The sequence below is a fragment of the Macrobrachium rosenbergii genome, chromosome 56, assembly GCF_040412425.1.
Source record: "Macrobrachium rosenbergii isolate ZJJX-2024 chromosome 56, ASM4041242v1, whole genome shotgun sequence".
Taxonomy (NCBI): domain Eukaryota; kingdom Metazoa; phylum Arthropoda; class Malacostraca; order Decapoda; family Palaemonidae; genus Macrobrachium; species Macrobrachium rosenbergii.
In genome coordinates this window covers 43282679-43297689 of record NC_089796.1, presented here as the reverse complement: position 1 = coordinate 43297689, position 15011 = coordinate 43282679, and the positions used below count along the sequence as shown (strand labels likewise).

The 15011-nt window shown below is 48.7% G+C and overlaps 1 protein-coding gene across 5 annotated transcripts in view; it reads right to left on the bottom strand.

The window, feature by feature from the left end:
- LOC136836055 (putative leucine-rich repeat-containing protein DDB_G0290503) overlaps nucleotides 1–15011 on the bottom strand; it is a 359912-nt gene that overhangs the window by 343638 nt on the left and 1263 nt on the right. The window lies entirely within an intron of this gene.

The following is a 15011-nucleotide window of genomic DNA, read 5'->3' as shown; positions in this document are numbered from 1 at the left end:
TTAATAATGTGAAGTAGAATTTAAAAATACATTTTTGCTGTTAGGGTGATGTTTACACAGGTGGCAGGTGTTCAACCAAGGTAACCCCCTTTTGCGAAGGTTTGTTTCCTTATCTACTTAAACTGCCATAAAAAGAGATGTGGGATGACAGGTTTAGATAACACTGGTACCCTCTTGTTTGAACAAGTGTTCAGGCAGGAAATCCCCTGTCAACTAGAGATATGTGATGACAGGTCTAGATAGCCCTTTTTGACCCAAGGGAAAGTTCCCTTTTATTTCCCCTTCTCCAGGGAAAATTCCCAGGCCCGTTTCCCAAAATGCCTTAGTGGCAACATAGGTTTCTTTTCAAACTGAATATCAGAACATTGTCTTTCTTCACAGAGACCCTGTTGGAGTTGGTTGGGATCTCTCTCTCTCTTACCCTCTCTTTCTTCAAAAGAGTAAAATTTTATCATAATATATATTTGTGGTCACTAGTAATAATATTCCCTTTCTGAGATCAGATCATAAGGAAAGTGTATTAGAAGTGTAACAGGCACCTCATAGAAAGTGTGTTTTTGTGAATTTTACAAAGGTTCTCACAAGCTTGTGTAAGGTAAAGTGGATTTTTACTTATTATTACCATGGTATAATAAGGTATATTAGAGAGGTTTTGCCTTACTGAAATTATTGTTGATCAATCTTTTGTGCATTTTCTTTTGTGTGCTCTTGTGTTGATAAACTTTTGTGCATTTTTGTGTGTTCTTGTATTTGCAATTTCTTAATTTTGCCCAATTTTTATGTTGGTGATTTATCATTTATTCACCTTGAACATGTTCTTGAGCAAATGATCAATCTCCAATGCAGAGAACATGGTCTTTGCCAAAGCAAAAGCCGACCAATGGAACAAATCAATGAGGCCAGATAAGTCCCCCTGGGAGGAGGCAGCCACTCGGGGGGGGGGGGACCTCTCTCTCTCTCCAGTCGCATATGACCTATATCTCCTGGCCGAAAGGCGAGAAGGTGGAATACTAAAGCATACCTTGCCCTGGCGTCTTTTCTCTGAGACCCAGAGATCCACTTCTCTCATAGCCTTCTTAGATGAAGAAGATAGACCCACTTTGGGAAGTCTCGAAGAATTCCGGGTAAGTCACTCATCATAAATGAGTAAGCCGGAGAAGAAGGGGCTGCCAGAGCAAAGAAATCTGGAAAATTATCCAGTAAATAATTCAGTAAGGGGGCAACGAGGGATCTTCAGGCGCTAATGAAGCAGAAGTCGACTTCTTAAGAATACCCAAAATATTGTCTAACTGCTTCTGCAGCAGTGCCATGGAAGGGCCCAATCTTGGAGTAGACGAAGCAGTAATCGAATGAGTAGGTGAAGAAAACTGGTGTTTCGATGAGGAAGTGTGTAAAACAAGTGGGTGTTAAACAATCCTGGCGCTCGACCGAAGGAGAGTGAGTTAGCACCAAAAGGTTTTCTGGTGCTAAGCGATGCAGGTATACTATTGGGAGCTTCTTATCTTCTGGGAGCTCAGCTACTAGTGAACGCTCGGTCTCTACTAGGCGCTTGGCAGTCAACTGGCACTCGGCCACTAAAAAGGCATCCTCGATCCCAGATGGGCACTCGGAAGATGAATGTGAGCTATCACGAGAAGGTTCCCTATTGGCTGAAGAACTAGTCTCTTGCTGGACACATGACGGTCTGGTAGCTATTGACTGAGAAAAAGTTTGGGACTGTCTCATTTGCTGCACAGCGGCTGCAGACTACTGGACCGTTCCCTGAACCTCTTGCCGTAACACTGAGGAGGCATGTCCCTGGGAGGCACTCGCCTTTTCAACAGGCAAGGTTCGTCCGAGAATCTCCACTTGCACCCGTGAGAAGGGCTAGAATCTCCACTGGCACTGGTGAGAAGGGCCAGAATCTCCCGAACTGGACGAGAGATTATGAACACTGGGCACACCTTCCCAACGGCTGCCTTTGGCTGACACCCGGGACGACACGGGCGACTGAGGGGGCGATTACCTACGGGCAGACCCCACCGACCTTCCTTGGGCCTCCAGTATGCCTCCTCCCGGGGCTGGGCGAGTACGGCAGTGACCTTTGCCTAGGAGCGTCAGTGGGACAGGTAGCCATCTCCTCCACTGACACATCACTAGAACAATGCACTAAATTTGTCCACGAGGACACAATGAATCACCCAACTGTGCCACTGTGTTAGCAAAAACATCAAACTTCTTATCAAATTTTGATTCGAGACTGGTGTAGCAATCCGGGTCAGGAACGAGGGAACCAGGAGCAGAGATCAGTGGTGCAGGAGGAGGGCTGGAAGTAGGAGGAACTACTTTAGCAGAAGAAGGGAGAGAAGGAATATTAACCTCACTAGATTCCTGACGTCTATAATAGCTAATTTAACCTCAGCTCTGGCAGCTGCTTTTCTCTTACGATCCCTTTCTAATTTTGCTAGGTGAGACGTTAATGTCTTCCAATTTCTTTTGTCCCATTCCCAGCATTCTCACAAGTCAAGTCAACTGAATAAATTTGTCCTCTGAATGTCGTACAAAGGGTGTGTGAATCGTAACATGCCTTGGTCAAACGAGTATTGCAACCTCTGGTAAATTACCTGATACTCGATGCGCTAGAATCTAACATAATTACTAGTTAACAGTCGAAATAAAAAGTAGTCAATCTTCTAAGAGAACAACAGTCAAATTCAGGAAAAGTACTATATAAATCAGTCAAGCAAGACAAAACCGAAGGCTGCCGAGCCGAAAATACATCACCAAAAGGTAAGACTTTCAAGCTGAAAACCAAAATCAAGCTGCTACTTAACAATATGTTGCTGTTAAGCCAACAGAAACAAAAGTGAAGCGCTTGGCTTAGTTGTTTCCTTCTTTCACCCTGAAAGTGGGCAGGGTTAGTCACCTACATAAACAAAAAAACTATTGCTACTGCAAATTTCAAAACCGAAGCTGCCGTCGAGTTAGAAACTCTTAGCTAAATAATTACTGGGTAAGTTACATATAGAAAAACCTTTGTTCTTTACACAGGAGACTTATCCATTGGTAAGGGGGGGGGGTTGTACAAATCTCTGAACCAAGTGACTGGTTCTAATCACCTGCGAATACCTTTCTGATCTGGAAGACCTGAGGAAGGAATCCCACACCTCTAGCATGTTGGACATATAGGATGCTGCAACTGCTAGACTTTTGGGTTTAAAGTAGTAAGTTTGCATCATTACTTTTGAAGAAGACTTTGAGGAACCTAAAATGTTGGAGACAATATACAACTTGCTAATAAAACCAATGAGTTTCATTGTCTATCCCTCTCTCCCCTTGTCTATAGAGAGGGGACATACAGTACATCCAATCAATCTACAAAAAGACAAAGGGCAGGATGCTTCCGTCATGAAGTCATCTGTAAAATTCGTTTGTCCAGCAAGTGACGTTCGCTACCTGCCTCTCCGTCCTACAAGAGAGATAGGTAAAAGAGAAAAAGGGAGGAGACCAATCGCTGACACATTCTTTCTCTCGCTTACCGAACACCTTAGATAAGATGCTGCCTGTCCCCTTAGGGGAGCTGGATGAGGTGCACAACTTGTAGGGCAGCTAGCACAAGACCCAAAGAAAAACATGTCCAAGGACTTGTGGGCAACGTCCAGAAGGTAAAACAAGGTAAATGTGGTCTGGCGCAACCACATACCTGCTTGTATTACCTGCTGAAGCAACAAGTTCGTCCAGAATGCAAAGGACGGGCTATGCCCCTAACTTTGTGATGAAGAGTAAGCTTGTTTGATGTCTCATGAACACCTAAAGAGATTGTGTTCTTGTACACCTCTTTCTTGGCCAAGCTGGTACTAACGAAGAGGCATCGACACTCAAGCCTGAGATGCAAAGTTCTCTTGACATAGTACTGCAGCACCTTAACTGGACAAAGTAGCATCTCAATTATTATGTACAAAGTCCTTTCAGGAGGGGATAAAAAGGCCCACATCTGGCATCAGAGACCGACAGATTCCAAGTCTTAGTTACGAATTCTGGGACCAACTCAAGCGTAACAGGTACCATCCCCTCAAGTGCTTAGCATCAAAGCCAATGAAGCCTGCGTACTCTCTTAGCTGAAGCCAGGGAAAGCAAGGAAAACAGATCTCTGTCTGATGACTCAACAGCTTGTACAGCGTATGAACTGGGCTCCATAAAACAACAGCCATGTCCCACATCTCAGAAGCATAAATATCTCTCACAAGGACGAGAAATTTATAGCCCTTAATGGCCGAAATGGAGAGAAGCTTCTCTTGGCGAAGAAAGGCCAGAAAGTCTGCTACCTGCTGAAGAGAAGCTCTTACTGGAGATAGCCTGTCAACTACACCGACCACAGAAGACCCCGTTTCTCCTGGTACACAGCCACTGAGGATTTCCGCAAGTATCTAGACACCACCTTCTCCATGCATCATGAAACAACCCTCTCGCTTGCAAGAGATGCTAGAGTCTCTAGGTGTGAGGTGCCAGCACTTTCACCGCCTGATGATGACACTCGACATGCAGCTGGCAAAGAAGACTGTGCCTTGTAGGAATCTCTCACAGGACCTTGGAAACAGAGCCAGCAAGTCTGGGAAGCACTCATCACATGGACATTGGGAGCCAATAGTCAATATGAAATTCGGGGTGATCAGGCCCTGTTGATCACCTGATGAATCAGATAAAGTGCAGGGAAGGTGTAAGCCTCCAAGTTGGCCACTGGGTGCTGAAAAGCGTCCTCCATCGCAACATGGGTCCAACACAATTGAGCAGAACAATTGTAACTTCCTGTTGTCACAGGTCACAAAGAAATCATGGCTGGGACTCCACTTAACTTGACGAGTCTCTCCGCAATGTCTTGGTGTAGGGGTATCACCCGGCTCTGGCGATTGAGCTTGTCTGCCACCACATTCCAAGACCCCTGAATGTACCTGGCTGACAGCTCCATTGAGTGCTACTGCCCACTCATGCACCTGCATTGCCAACCTGTGCAGCTGGAAGGACACCAGTCCTCCCCCTACTTGTTGACTTATGCCACTACAGGCAGTCCCCGGTTATTGGCAGCGGTTCCATTCCGACAGTGTGATGATAAGCGAAAATCGCTGATATCCAAAAATCAGCACTCAGGGCTTGTTCTGCAATTTTTGGCACTTATCGGCACTAATAAACGCCGAAATTTGCCTTTTTTCAGTTATCGGCGCCTCTGTTAGGTATGTCTCAGCGCCAATACACGATTATCGGGGCCGAACATTGCCGATTTTCACTACTAGACATGCGTCGAAAAACCAGATCGCCGATAACCGGTCCCTGCCTGTACCGTACTGTTATGTTTATCACTCTTCAACACCCGAGAGCCCCATCACTTGGGCACAAAACTCTTGTGAGGCTAAAAAAGCTGCCTTGAGTTCCAGAACACTGATGTGGAGGAGGTGTCTGTTGTTCTGGTTAAACCCACACCTGATAACAAACAATTCTTCCAGGTGTACGCCCCATCCCTCAGTAGACACATCCGACAACAGAAGCACCCGCGCTCGCATGCGGGGGGGGCGGGGGGATGGTATCCCTAAAAAAAAGTCTCCTGTCATCTAACAACCAAGCTAGTTCTCTCCTCACTTCCTCTGACACAGGAACAGGAGAGAAAGGAGGGACCCTCGTCGGACACCAACACTCAATCCTCCATCAAAGGGAGCGGAGGTGAAGCCGCCCACGAGGGACCATCTTCTCCAAAATGACGACAGGTGACCCAGAATGACGTGCCACTGTTGAGCAGGTTGTTCCTATCAAGACAGGAAATTCTAGCTGCCTCTCTGAACCTGCAGGGAAGGCACTTGGCTGCCATGTCTATCAGCATGCCCAGATAATTTACCCATTGTTTGGGCAGGAGATCTGACTTTGTGAAGTTGGTCACTACTCCCAGGTTGTGACAAAAAAAACTTGATGCTGATCTCTGTCCTTCAGCAAAGAAGCAACAAACTTGCCAGGACCAGCCAAACACCCAGGTACTTCCATAGTCATACCAATGTGAATGAGCTCAAGCCGAGATCAATGTGAATACCCAAACCCGAGTGAACACTTGGAGAGCAGCTAAGTCTGGAGAGAGAGAGAGAGAGAGAGAGAGAGAGAGAGAGAGAGAGAGAGAGAGAGAGAGAGAGAGAGAGAGAGAGAGAGAGAGAGAGAGAGAGAGAGAGAGAAAAAAAAAAAAAAACCTTTCTGGAGAACTGCATTCACCTCTTCCCATAGGGCGAGGCCCTTCTGTAAGCTGGGAACGAACATTTGAAACCAGACCAGATTGAGGGTGAGGGGTGGTGAAGACTCGAAGGGCTGTAGATACCCTACCTGACAGGCATTCCCTACCAAGGTCTCCGCTCAATGTCACTACCAAGTTGCCCAGTGGCTTGACAGGCAACCCCCTACCCCCACTGACAGCAAGCAGAGGAGGAACGCTGCCCCCCAAAGGCATCCTCACCCTTCTCCCCTTGTGCTCCTCCCTGAAACAGGAGGGCTGCAAAGGGGTAGAAGAGACCTGGGTACCTCTACAAGGCCTGGGACTTTTTATAACCCAAAGAGGAGCCAGCCTGACTTGAGGATCAGGCTGCAGTGCCATGCAACGACCTGGAGGTTAGAAGCCTGTCCACCATGGCCTCCACCTCGCATCCAGCAAAGAGGAAGGAAGATCCCAGAAGTGGTTTGTTCCTGAGTGTCAAAGACGACTTGGGACCAACAAACGTTGAGGTTTGAGGCAGCACAGCATCTCACCTCCCCCCCCGAGGTTTGCTATCTAGTGGGGGAGGTAGATAATAACCCTACCCCCAAACACTAAGTCTCTTGAAGGCTGCATTCTCCTCAGGCATATGGGTGACTGAAGAAGTGATCTTGGCCAACAACAGGGCCAAGATTGACCTATGAGACTGACTGAAATGCTGCCATGGCAGTCGATACCAGAGCCTCTGTCTCTGCCTGCAAGGGGAGACCCTCCACACACAGATATTTCCTCTGGCAAGCTAGAGGCAGAGGAAGTGTTTGCATGAACGGTGAACTGGAGAGAATTTTCTTGCCCGGAACTAGGAGAATTAACCTGGACCAAAACCTCATCAGCAAGCCCAGACCATGAGAGGTCTATCAAAACTCTGGATTCCCTTTGGGGTCCCCATAGACTCAATGGTGGAAGCATGATGCAGGAAAAGCCAAGTTATTTCCACAAGATCATTTTTCCTAACTATACAAACCTAAGGTCCTTTACATTAGGAATTACTTGCGGCAAAGCTGGACACAGCTGTTAAACTCTTGAACAAGATGGTTAGGCAATAACTACCGTCAGGTAGGTTGGGAATACCCGCCTGCCCAGATGTAAACATTCCAGTTTGCCTTTCGGTCCAGGTTCAGATTGAGGGATGGCATGAGGCGGGTATAAAATGTTACGTTAAGGATCTCAGGTTTGTATAGTTAGGAAAAATACAACTTACTTTTAAAAATTGTGATTTGTTCCGGCACAATATACGAACCATCGGTCCTTTACATTAGGAAGACTCACTAGTTGGAGGGAGGAATCTGACTGAGTCTCTTGAACTGACTGGAGTTCTGCACACATGGGCTACTCCTCCTGGTCAAAAGAGCGAGGAGGAGTACCGTGCCTCTGACATATTGATCAGAGTGTAGGAACTGCAAGATCAAATGTCAGATACTGGACCTTTTTGCATGAGTGAGGAAATGTAACTCATACAAAATAGGCTAGGAAGAATTTAAGAGTTGGAGGCAGTAAGGAAAACCCGAGATAGGGTTCCCTTATTGTCAGTCTCTCCTTCCTCCCCTTCCTAGAGGAAGGACCAGAATTGCTTCTATGATTCTAGAAGAAAAATGGAACGGGTGCTCGATGTGTAGTCTTACTGCATCAGACGCCAGATCCAGCAAGTATTGGTTCGAGTCCTATTCTCATCCAGGAGGAGAAGTAGGAGGATGGGGAAGGAGGAGGAGGAGAGGCCAGTCACTCTTAGTATCCTTCTCACTTCCAGAATCAACACCTTAGGCGAGATGCTACTAGTCCTCTTGAAGGAGCCGGGTAAGAAAACACAACTTGTTGAGCAGCCACCACAGGGCCAAGGAAAATAGGTTCCAAGGGCCTGTGGGCAATATCACGGGAAGGAGACAAGAGTGTGGTCTATGAGACCACATCTTGCTTCCACACCAACAGAAACTTCTGGAATGCGAGGGATGGACCAAGCCACTGACTTCGTGAGCTCTCGGGTGGAAAGTTGTGGTATCGTCGTCACCAGCTGCTGAGTACCTCCTCTGATCGCTTCACGAAGCCAAGAGAAAGATGTGTCCTTAGACATTTCTTCGTTGGGAGAGACAGTGCTAGCGAAAACGTCAATGACATCCAGGTTAGGAATGTTGAGCCTTTTCAGAAAGTACCACAGCTCCCTAATAGGACCAGGTAATGATTGATCTGGATCATCAATACAAAGTCCAAGAAGGAGGGGAACAAGAACTCAAACCTGACAATAGATGCCGAGAGATTCGGAGTCCACTTACAACACCTGAGAAGGAGTCGAGGTATTGATCCCCTTCACCTGTTATTCCATCTTCTACACCAAGGCCGGAGCGAGATGAGAGATGGTCCTAAGAGGGCACATCTCTGTCTGACGACTCTCGTAAGGGCGCATGCAGAGCATGGGACAGGAACCCTTAACAAGAGTCACATGCCACCCAGGGAACAGTTCCCTGGGACAGCAAGACTGAAGAAGCTTCTCATCCATAGCTAAATCTTGACTGAGAAGAAAAAGGCTACTTCAGATAGAAGATAGGTCGCAAGGGCCTACGTTCTTCACAAATGAAAGGGAGAGAAGCAACCCTCAGCAGAGAAGATGAAGTCCAGGCTTGAAGAGCAACTCCGACCCGAGACGAAGTTCCGTCAATGACACCAACCAGCGAAGACAGATCCAGTCCCTGGGACAGTGTTGCAGAGGACTTCAAGAGATATCCAGCTACATCCATTGCCACTCGGCGAGAAAACCTATGCTTGCAAGGAAAGCTGGAAGTCTCCCAGTCCTGAACACACAGGGATGTACAGTACTGCATGAAGAACAGCTTCTTGTGTAGTTGCTACACGAGGTTGGACCAAGCAGAACTCTTCTCGATGCCTTGGAAGCAGAGCTATCAGGTCGCGCAAAAGGGGAAGTCTTCCAGCAATTGTCTGTAACTCGGGGTTAGCAATGCTTGTGAACCCCTAGCGAAGCAGACAAATACGGAGGGAAAAACATAGATATCAATTTTCCCCAAAACACAGCTACCTCACCATAGCGGCCCCTGGGTCTGGTACAAAAGAGCGAGAAAACTACCAGCTTTGTTAGGGAGGCAACAGAAAGACGGTAAGGATTTCTCAGCTGAGCAGTCTCTTCGTGAATCTTCATGAGAAAAAGAGTGAAGGGTACTTACCATCCCGATCACTCAAACCCGAGGCCAAGCTCTCCTACCAATACATCCCCACCGGGAATGTATCTAGCTAATTGAGCTATCGAGTGCGCTATAGAACACTCGAATACTTGCAAATGTCAACAGATGAAACAGGAGGAAAAAACGATTCCCTCTTGTTTGTCGACGTATGCCACTAGTGTGGTTTTGTTGTTCAATGAAACCACTAAGTGTCACTAAACTCATCCTGAATTCTCGGAAGGCCAAAAGGCTGCCTTGAATTCAGGATGTTGATGAGATGGTACTAATCGCCTTGGTTACACACCTTCAAGACAAAGTCTTACAGCTGTGCGCCTATTCCTCGATCAGTGAACCTGGAAGTAGACACATGATGTGAGGAGAATATGCAAGCATATTCAAAGATCCCTTCAATCAACCATTAGCCTGACTCTTTCCTTATACTTCGATGAGGAAAGAAGGATGGGGGAATGGAAGCAGACCTCCTTCATTCTCCACCATGGGGAAGCTTCTGCAAGATGACAGGATACCAAGACAATTATCTCTAGCCATGCTGGCATTTCCCAAATCAGGAGCATGGGAGGAAGCAGGATGGAAGTTTGATGAAAAGAATTGCCGAGACCCAAGGGAAATAGATACTTCTCCTGAAGGAATCATTCCCAGGTCTTGGCAATGTCGCTGCTAGCTCCAGAGACTTGAGAAGTATCATTTCATCCAGGCATCTGCAGCAGAACTTCTGCCTGGTCGATACTTCTCTCTTCCCTTCTGCCCTCCTCCCTTATGGAAAAGAGGGTGGAAAGCAACACAGTTATGTGCACTTTCCCAGAAGGGAAGAAGAGGGTTATGTGTTCCGCGATCTTCTTCCAAAGCCTGGGACTTCTTAGAAGTTGAGAGGGGCTGGCTTGAATTCAAGGTCGAGCTGAGATGACTAAGACCCAAAGGTCTTGGCCATTGTCCAAAGGACAAGGCAGTGCCCTGGTACGAACCTTGATTACTGCAGTATCTAGCAAATTTCTGAAAGAGAAAGGCAGAACCAAGTAAAGGTTTGTTCCTAAGGGTCGAGCCAACTCGGGACTTACGAAACCCAAGATCCAAATTAGGACACAGTCCTTCTTCTTAGCACCAGAAATGCCAACAGATTGCCGTCTGGTATAGGCAGACCCACCCCCGGACAGGACCAGTCATATCCGAGGAGAGCAAGCCTAAAAATGAAGGATCAGGGATCCATCAGGAGACTGCCTAAAGGAAACGAGCAGGTGTCCTCCAAGATCGCCACCTCTCGTTGCAGAAATGAATACCCTTCATGGCAAGGAGAAGCAGAGAGAGAACCCAGTGCGGGTGAAGCAGAGTCAGAACAACCTGCAGTCGGCAAGCCCCTCCGAGGTAAGAATTTGTACTCTGTCGAGGCAGGGGAGGAGCTTGGTGTCAGAATGAACTCCTTGTCCGAAGAAAAGTATTCACCTGGTTGAGAATGCTCTCGCAAGCAAGGACCACTGCGGCCCCCGAAACTCTTGGCCCCTTCAGGAACAGCAAGGGTTGCGAGTGATAATGATTATTCATTGGGGAGCCACGGTCCTGCCCCTAGGGATCCTCACGCTGACAAATCAGCGCAAAGTTCTCCAAGAAACAAGGGAGATCGCAATTTGAAGGGGAAGACCCTTGATGCTTCTGAAGCGTGAAACTCCTGTACCTCTCTCTTTGAGGGGGAGACCTTGACAGATCCCAAGAAACCCTCCTCAGCTACCTGGTTGTACTGCGAGACAATCAGGGGGCCAACACCGAAAGCGCGCCAGCCAGCCGAACTTTCGAAGAAAGACAAATTCATCGGAACCCTCTCTGTCTGTCTTGCGCCTCTCTGAACAACCCAGAGGAAAAGAGAACAGGTGAGGAGAAATGGTACCCCTACCTGTCCTGCCAGTAAGGCCAGCAGAAGAAGCAGACCATGAGCGATAATCAACCGAAGGAGATTATTGCCACACGGGGGAAGAATAGCGCTTGTGTTGTGGCAAAGTGCTTATCTGCGCCAAAGTGCTTATCTGGGAAGAGCAGAAAGTTCACTCGAACAGTGCCAAGAACCTGATTTGGAAAAACCAAGCGGGGTAGAGCCGAGCCGCACTGAACCGAGTCAATCACAAGAACGCAATCCAGACTGGGTGGTAAGGGGTGGGCTGGGAGGCAAGCGGGGGAAGCCGAGCCAATCGCGCAAACGTAATCGGAACCGGACAGGGCGGAACTCGTCTACTGTGAACTATCGTTAATTTTCCAAACTCTAAACTCCTTCGAGGCCGAGGCCCTTTGAGAAGAAGATTTAAAGGGGAATTCTGTCTGCTACCCTGCATGCTTGAGCCCTAAGGTTCAAGATACGAGGATGAAACCAGGCCAAGCAACCAAAGCAATTGGTGAGCAGTATCAAGACACCTGGGCATCTCGGCACTGAGACACCTGGGTGTCTGCACTTTCTCTTGTCCTGTGCCTCTCGCCAGGAAAGCGCTCATGATTCATAAAATTCAAGTGACCCCGAGACTCTCAAAAATTGGGAGCGGCTGCTTTCGGTTTCCTAAGAAATCAAAGAGAGCCAAGCACAGAACCAGTCTTAGACACAGACTTCTAAGACTGGCAAAGCGGGCGTGGCCTCTTGAGGCCTGCGAAATGCCAGACCCCAGAGGATAATGCGAATCGGTTCCCGCTAGATGGCGGGAAGAGCCAACGAGAGAAACTTGTCTCCCAGAAGAGAGTCAGTCCCTTACAAGTTTCACAGGACTCCCGAAGGGAATCTCTTCCCTGCTTCTTCTGGTGTTCGAACCAACAGGATCAAGACCAGGCTGGGAATCCGACCAAGCACTGGTAAGCACTCAGGGAGCGCTTGTAGTGCTGGCAGAAAGAGCTGGGACACCTGGGTGCCTCGGCCCTTTCTCTCACACTGCTCCCGAACTGGGCCAGGGAGAGTACTCTCCAGACCAGACTGGGATACTCGATATTCCACAGAATCTCAAGCACTCAGAGCAGCTCACGAACGAGTGCCTGAAGCAGCACCAGTCTTAGAGGCGGAACCTCTAGGACTGGGAATGGGAGCGCAAACCGAGGTCTGCACGCCTGCAGCTTCCAAAACACAAAACCCAGGGGTATGCGAATCGGTTACTGAACTCGAAGGTCGGGAAGAGCCAACGAGAGACCCACTGCCTCCCGGAAGGAGGCAGTCCCTAGACATCCAAGGGCATCAAGGGGGAAGAAGCAGCCTTCCTTTCCTTCAGCCGACAGAGGTCTATCCGGTTCCTGGGACCCCCTCGAACCTTGGGAGAAGAAAGGAAGAGGCAGCAGAAGACGAAATCAAAGATAAGTTGCAGAAGGTGGCGGCTACTTCCACAGGGCGACTTCCTTCACCTTCACTCCGACATCTTCTACAGCATGGTGGACACAAAACATTGTAACCTCCAGGGCAGCTAGGTAGGGTCACAACGAAAGCGGCTCAGGACAAGACCACCAGGAGAAACAATCAGGCACAATCAAGACAGCTGATGCAGGAGCTACGGAAGCGGTTTGGAAGGCAGGAGCTACAGCAATGGCCAGGAATGTCACATGAACGTCACCAGCAGCGACAGGAACGATCAGGATGAGGCCACAGCAGGAGACCAGGAAGAGCTGCCCAGAGACTGTCGCTGAGTCAACAGGAACATAAAACAGGAAACAGCAGGAGCACACGGACCACAGATACGCCAGAGGCAGTGCCACACCATACATGAAGGCCAGCGATGACAGCGATCAATCCACATCGGTGGGAACAGAGTCGGAACGATCCTGATCAGGTACTGTGGTCGGTCCCGAAGCAACACTGTACGAACGTCGGGACTCCTTCATGCAAAGATATCCCAACTGAGATATCCAGTCAACTGCTGCTGTGCCTACAATGCTCACTGCCAACCTGAAAGAAAAAACAAAGATGATTAGTAGAGGGAGACTCCTCTCGCTCCGAGGGGAACTGCCCTACGCAGCAAGAGGCAGCCCAAGAAGAGGTCGCCCAATTGGCCCCCCTCCCCCCTGCGGTCTTCACCCGACGAGCGAGCAAAGAGGGTGAAGGAAAGAGATCTCTACCAAAGGAGAGATAAGGAAGAACCTACAGGAGAGAGAAAGGAGGGGAGGCCACCAAGGGCACCATGGAAGCAAAACTTACCGACGACAACCACAACCTTCCCCCCCCCACAAACTCTCCATAGCCCTGACGGTGAAAACAACACTAAGCACAAGTAGAAAGGAAGTAGTCATGCCTTTATAGCTTTAACCTCGCGCAACAACCCTAAATTAAAAATATCGCCCAAGGGCTGGGAAGAGCCAACGAGAGATCCCTCTGCCTTTCCTGTAGAGGGAGGCAGCCTTCTTCTTTGGCTGAAAAGCCTCGGAAGAAGAAGGGGAGGAGTTAGCAGACAATGTCAAAGACAAACCTGAAGAAGGCGACACCTTACAGGACCTCTTCTTCGATCTCCTCTTCGACATCTTCAGAATGGCAGTCAGGTCCCCCACCCAAGAGGGAGCACCCAGAGCCACAGGAGCAGCAGGAGCATCAGGAACAGCAACGAGAGCAACCAGGGCAGCCGGGGCAGGAGGCACAGCAAAAACGGCCTGGTTGGCAGGGACCACAGGAGCAGCTGGGTAACAGGAGCCGTCGGGACCAAAGGAAGAACCGGAGGCAGGGACACTGCATACTAGTGCCGGAGCATGTAGAGCTGTCTGGTCCACCACTGCCGAGTCACTTGAGTCCGAAAGTGAGTGGAAATCATTGCAGGCACTTTGGTGAAGGCTGTCATAGTCTAAGTGGTCATTGTTGAGGTCAAAGCATGTGTCACCACTGGAAACCTTATCAGGTGGGTCAGGAGACCCTGCACAGAGGGAGTCCCTGAGAGTCCCAAGAAGAGCCAAGCTGCCTGGAGATCAGTTGCCTCGTGATGCTTGGCCACCAAACCTGGAGAAGTAAAAGTCAGGTGAGTGGTGGTAGACTCCTCTTGCTTCAAGGGAAAAGTTTCCCCCTCAGAGCCAGCGGAGGCCCCCGAGAAAAGGTCGTCTTGACCTCCCGCCCCTCCCCCACCAATCTTCACCCAACAAAGCGAGAAAAGAGGATGAAAGAGATATCTCTCCCGAAGGAGACACAGCAAGAGGGGGAGGCTTACCAGGAGAGAGAAATGAAGAAGGGTTAGCTACCAAGGCATACATCCTTCCGACAACATCTTGGCAGCCTTCCTCTGATACTGTTTCCTCCCAGTAAACTTCGCCCACTGCACAGGAGACAAGGAGCAACACTCGGCACGAGTCGAATTAGGATTACAATCATACCCCCTGCAAGTGGTACAGAGGGCATGAGGGTCACCATCAATTGGATAGCGAAAGCGGGTACAACCCTTGCCACCAACCCCAGGACACAAGCACTTGGGGTTGACAGCCTTCCGCACAGGATTAGACGATTTGTGAGTTTGTGTAGAAATAAACAATATCAAACAAATATCCAACACAATCAAAACAAGAAAGATCCCACCAGAAAAACAGCCAAATGGCGATCAGGCAGAGAGCTATCAACACACATCTACATCAGACGACAGCCA